Here is a 6,606-nt window from a genome sequence, read left to right as displayed (position 1 = left end):
GTATATTAATTGACTGATGTAAATAACTTCCTGCTATTGGGTATTTAGTGGACATCCTTATATAAGGACATCTTTGCACATTCTTCATTATTTTCTAGAGTACATTTAAACACGTGGACTAATCAAGTCAAGGGACATTCATATTTTTGAGATCTGATATGTGAAGCAAAACTGACTCCCAGGGAAACTGCAGTCATTTTCACTCCATCCTATGGGATATGAGGGTGCCAGGTTCAAGACCCTAGGAGAAGGATATGATCAAATTTTGCCAATTTGATTCAAGACCCTAGGAGAAGGATATGATCAAATTTTGCCAATTTGATGCATTAAAAATGTCATCTCGTATCAATTCATATTTTAAAACATTACCAACAGTGCTGAACGTTTTCCTCCCATTTATCATATTTACTTCTTGCATTTTCTTTGAATTGTCTTTTCACCTGCTTGGCCCAGAATGAGCAAGCTCATCTTCATGCGTTATTTCTTGGTTGTGGGTTTCCTCTTTCATCCCCAGTGGCCCACAATCAGGTGGGGGAACATTTGCAGGAATGAGGGAAATTGATTCTTGCCTTGTACTGTAAGATCCCGAGAGGCCCTCTCTTCCTCACCATTAGAATACAAATAGGATGCTGAGGAGCAGGGAGAAGGTGAGAAGTGTGTGTGTGAAGAAAAGTCAACAGTGACTAAGAGGCCAGGCATTATACAATTCCAGTCACGGGTGCATCCCTCTCCAAGGCTTCCACTCCTACAAATTGCTTCAGAATGACAGCAGGGAACCTTCTACCTGGCTTAAAGCCGAGACACCCTACCTCTGTCAGAATGAAGACATCCATTTCTCCATTCTGCAGGCTGTTCAGAGCTGACCAAAACTCACCAATTACATGGGCATTTGTTGAGCACCAAAGCATTGTGAACCATCCTGAGATGCCTTCCTGGGTCTTCGAAGGTCCTTTGTAGGCCTTACCATAAGAGCTAAGCAAAAGTACCACCTTCTACAGTTGACACTAGGGCAGGCCACAGCATAGCGCTGGCCAAGCTTTGGGTCAAACTCTGTCACCACTGAGACAAAATCAATAGCTTTGGGCTTACACAGAGTGTGGGAATCCACGTTTAGGAGGTGGTTAACAATGGTTAAATTGTGCAAACAGTACTTCTGCTGTTAGTCTTACATTTTCCTGCTCTTTTCCAGAGTGACTTGCAGAGGAGCTGATTTTTTTTTTTTTGAGTTGGAGTCTCACTCTGTCGCCCAAGCTAGAGGGCAGGTGATCCTTCCGCCTCAGCCTTCCAAGTAACTGGAACGACAGGCGCGCGCTACCATGCCCAGCTAATTTTTCACTTATTGTAGAGATGAGGTCTCACCAAATTGCCGGGGCTGGTCTCAAACCTGCGGGCTCAGGCAATCCTGTCACCTCAGTCTCCCAAAGTGTTGGAATTACAGGTTGAGCCACCAGGCCCGGCCAGGAGCTGATTCATTCTTATGTACATTTGCTGGAGAAGTTCACTGCAGGAAGCTGGGGGCTGAGACCCACTCATCTTTGATGAGGGAAGATGTGGGCTAGATCCCTATGCACAGCCAGGGGAGGGGACTAATACCCCAGACCAGTGCCCCTCAAACAGTGGTCAGCTTTCCAGGAAGCTCTGTGTTGTCAAAGAGCTGTTCTTTACCCCGAAGGCTTATTTTTGTGTGTGTGCGCAAGTTCACAGGCATAAGCAGGCACAAGCAGGCATGGATGTGTCCGAGTTGTATTCTTTCTTAAAATAAATGATGGTGACAGTAGAAAGTCATTGCTTTAAAAATATTCTTCCTTGGCAAAGTAAAAGCTTGCAAATGTGTATTTGTCTTTCTAATTTTTCCCTTCTTATCTGTGAAATCCCACAGTCATTGGAACTACTGGTTTAAAAGCCAGGCTCTTCACATAACAGTGGTTGTGAAGTTCTGTTTTCACAAGAAATTCCTGTTTGCAGTGAGCCCCCAAAGAATGAAGCCCCAAAGAATTTGAAGCCCCAGCTTGCTTCAAATGCTGGGAAAGCCCTTCGCTGCAGTGGGAACCAGGGCTCCCCTGGCACTGTGAGGAGGCTACCCTTGCCCTCAGCCAGGAGGCAGGCAAAACGGTAGACAGTGGGCACCACTCAGCCCACAGGAGAAGCTGCCTTGGTGCAGAAGAGGTTAGTGTGATCCAGGGGCCAGAAAAGGTTCCAAAGGGAAAACCTGAGCAGGAAAATGAGGGCAAGACTTCCTCAACTACTAGTCTTCCCCCTTCTGCCCTACCTCCCGTCTTCCTCAGACTGGAGTCATTTTAGAAATCGAGGGCTTTCCAGGGAAATTATTCAAGGGACCAATGTACACAGCGTTAGATTTTTAATTTAGGAAATTCGTAAAAACAAAATAAAAAGATAAACATGAGTAAAAGGAGGCTTCAAACGTTCCCTGTTGTTGAGATCCTGGAAACGAGAAACAGACACAATCAATTAAATGGCTTCAGAGTGATGGCAGGCGGGGTGCTCATTATCGCTTCTCTGTGGCATCATTCTTGCTAATTCTCAGTGCTGGGGACTTCAGAGGTATTATTAGGAGATAAGAGCCCAGTCTCATATTTCTGGGAGAAAAATCTCCAACGATTTGCAGTAAGATGTTGGCTTTGACCTATGACTTTCATGTCACAAAGGACCAGCGATTGCAATTCGGGGAACAGAATAGGCCGAGTTAGCTTTTGCCTCCCTTCCTCCCTCTCTCCCTCCCTCCTATCCTGACTCTCTCCCTAGGATAACCTCGATTTATTTGGAATTATATTTAAGCAGCAACTTTATGAAATACCTACCGGAGGCAAGGTTGGAATCCACGTCCACTGTGTCTTCTGTCGGTTGACTCACCCCGCAGCCTTACTTAAAAGGGGTTGGCCGCGCTGTCTGCACGGAGACCCCAGGCGCTATGCATGCGCCCACCTCGGCGACTTCACTGTGTCGGTGCTGTGTACCTGGGGGCTGGGGCCGGGGGTGCGGGGGTTGTGCACTTGGAGATAGCAAGGCCTCGGGAAATGTAATTTACAAACCCGTTCGCAGGCGGCACGCAAGCCCCCACAGCCGCCCTGCTGGTGCGGGACCGCGCGCCTCGCAGCTCCACCCAGCCGGAGTGGGGCCCAGCGGGGAACTCCCCGCGGCGGCTCCGGGCACAACCCCCGGGATGGACCCGCTGGCTTCTGCGAGGGGGCGGCCTGGGGAGAGGGATTCTGGAGTTCAAAGGGAAGGCTTGCAACCACCTGTCGCCGGAGCAGGAGTGCGGGGGAGGGGGGGCGGTGCGGGGGAGGGCAGGAGGGGCAGGGACTCTTCCGGATGAGGGCCGACTTTCTGTAAAGCCATACCGGGGGGAAAAAGAAACCCGGAAGCCGGCACTTCAGAGCCGCCAAGACCGCTTGTCGCGGGGAAGACCGACTAGCAGGAAGTCGACGGCCACTTCTAAAGGGTGAAACATTTGCAGCTTTTGTACTTTCGTACCAGCTTTCATACTTTTTTTTTTTTGAGTCGAGGTCTCACTCTGTGGCTCGGGCTGGAGTGCAGTGGCACGATCACAGCTCACTGCAGCCTCGGCCTCCTAGGCCCAAGTGATCCTTGCGCCTCAGCCTCCGGAGTAGCTGGGACTACAGGCGCGCAACCACACCTAGCTAATACACACACACACACACACACACACACACACACACACACACACACATATATTAGCAGCCTTACTTAACTCCATAATTATATATATATATATATATATATTTTTTTTTTTTTTTTTTTATTAAATTAAGAAATCATGTTGGCCGGCTTGGTGGCTCAGCCTGTAATCCCAGCACTTTGGGAGACCGAGGCGAGTGGATTGCCTGAGCCCGCGGGTTCGAGACCCGCCAGGGCAACTTGGAGAGACCTCGTCTCTAAAATAAATCAAAAACTAGCCAGGCATGGTAGCGTGCGCCTGTAGTTCCAGCGACTTGGAAGGCTGAGGCAGAGGGATCGCCGGAGCCCAGCAGGTCGAGGCTGCGGTGGCCGGGAGTGGCCACTGCACTCCGGTCTGGGCGACACAGTGAGACTCCAACTCAAAAAAAAAAAAAAAAAAAGAAATGAGGTTTCGCTATATTGCCCAAGCTGATCTCGAACTCCTGGGCTCAACTTCCTGTTCGACGTCCCAAAGTGCTAAGATGACAGGCATGATTGTCCACTCCCAGGCAGTTTGGGTACATTTATGATCTGATTGAAAAATAGTCATAATGGAAAAAACCTGAAATTAAAAATTTAGGCAATGGGTTTGTGAAATCATAACCAAATCTACGTACAATTGAAAATAGTGCTTAGGTGTATGAGATGTTTCATGTGTAGCTATGGAAAATGCACAGTGTGTTTGTGTCCCAGACTCCCAGATTGTGGCCTACACCAGTAGACTAAAGAGTTAAACAATCAGGCCCCTCCCTCTACTTTTTGTGATGGCCATTGACCTTCCAAATCCATACCTTGAAGCCCAAATGCAATCCGGTTTGGAACACCCATATCCAGATGCTTTTGGACTACATAGATGTCTTATAGACAAAAGTCAACATCTCCAGAGAGGACTTCTCCATCCGAGTTAGAAACCTGGGAAGCTATCTTGGGTTCCTCCCTCTTTCTTCCTCAGTAATGCCTCTTCCTGTCTCACTGGTTACAACATCAGCCAACTTGCTAAAGTGTTTCTAGAATCCCTTATTCTACTTCTTTTTGACTCTCCTGTCATGGCCTCCCTCAGGCTCTGAGTGGCTATTGTCAGGGATTACTTAAACCCTCTCCACATAGTGACCACACATAGTCACCCATATAGTGACCTTTCTGAAGTGCCCATTTGCCCTACCATTCCTATGCTTAGTATCTTTCTTGTTCTATAAAAAGAAACTCAGCTCCAATATTCATTAAGGAAATGCAAATCAAAGTCACACCGAGATACCACTACACACCTATCAGAATGGCTAAAATAAAAAATAATGACAATGTCAAATACTGGCAAGGATGTGGAGAAAACGATTGCTCATACATTGCTGATGGGAATGTAAAAGCATATCATTACTTGGAAAAACAGTTTGATAGTTTCTTTAAAAACTAAACATGCAACTACCGTACAACCTAACAATTGTCCTCCTGAGCTTTTACCCTAGAGAAAGAAAAACCATATTCACCCAGAAACTGTCCACAGATGTCCATAGCAGCCCTATTCATAATAGCCCCAAACTGCCCTTTGATAGTTAAAATGTCCCTCAATAGGTAAATGGTTAAGCAAACTGTGGCACATCTATACCCTGGAATACTACTCAGCAACAAGGAATGAACTATTGTAACAAATTGGGTGAATCTCCAGGAAATAATGCTGAACATGAAAAGCCAAACCCGGCTGGGTGCTGTGACTCATGCCTATAATTTCAGCACTTAGGGAGGCCAAGGTTGGATGATTACCTGAGTCCAGGAGTTTGAGACCAGCCTAGGCAACATAGTCAGACCTCATCTCTACAAGAAATAAAAAATTAGCTGAGTATAGTGGCACACGCTTGTTGTCTCAGCTGCTTGGGAGTTGAAGTGGAAAGATTACCTAAACCCAAGAGGTCAAGGCTGTGGTGAGCCATGATTGTGCCACTGCACTCCAGCCTGGGCAACAGAGTGAGATCCTGGCTCAAAAAAAAAAAAAAAAAAAGAAAGAAAGAAAAGTCAAATTTGGTCAGGCTCAGTGGCTCAACCTGTAATCCCGGCACTTTGGGAGGCTGAGGCAAATGGATTGCCTCAGGCTGGGGGTTTGAGACCAGCCCAGGCAACTTGGTGAGACCTTGTCTCTACAATAAATTTTTAAAAATTAGCCGGGTGTGGGTAGTGCGTGCCCGTAGTTCCAGCTACTTGGAAGGCTGAGGCAGAAGGATCGCTGGAGGCCAGCAGGTTGACACTGGGGTAGCCGTGAGCATGCCACTGCACTCCAACCTGGGTGACGGAGTGAGATGCCGACTCAAAAAAAAAGAGAAAAGTCAAACCCAAAAGGTATGTATGGATGTATGATTCTAAACATTCTTAAAATGACAACATTTTGTAAATGGAGGACAGACTGGTGGTTGCCAGGGATTTGGGATGGGGTGCAGGGTGGGAAAGAAGTTGGTGAGGTTATAACAAGGCAACAACTGGTAGACTGGGTCAGTTGAATAACTTGACTGTGATGGTGGATACCTGAACCTACCGAGGTGGTAAAATTGTATACACTTGATATACAAACACCGATGAGTACAAGTAAAACTGGGGAATCTGAATAAGACAAGAGTGGATTGTATTAGTGTTCCTATCCTGATTGTGATATTATACTATAATTTACAATAATACCACTTGGGGAAACTGAGTAAAGTATACAAGAGATTTCTCTATCTCTGACAACTGTATGTGAATCTACAATTTTCTCAATTTTCAAAATGTTGGTTAAAGTTTGGTTTTTTAAATTAAAAATTTTAAATTGTGGTTAAATATCCATAACATAAAATGTACCATTTTAGCCATTTTAAGGCTACATTTCTGTGGTATTAAGTATGTTCACATTTCAGTACAAGCGTCCATCTTTAGAACATTTTTGTCTTT

This window comes from Carlito syrichta, unplaced genomic scaffold (genome assembly GCF_000164805.1).
Source record: "Carlito syrichta isolate Samal-C Ts95f unplaced genomic scaffold, Tarsius_syrichta-2.0.1 Scaffold303612, whole genome shotgun sequence".
Classification (NCBI taxonomy): Eukaryota; Metazoa; Chordata; class Mammalia; order Primates; family Tarsiidae; genus Carlito; species Carlito syrichta.
This window is presented reverse-complemented; position numbering follows the sequence as displayed.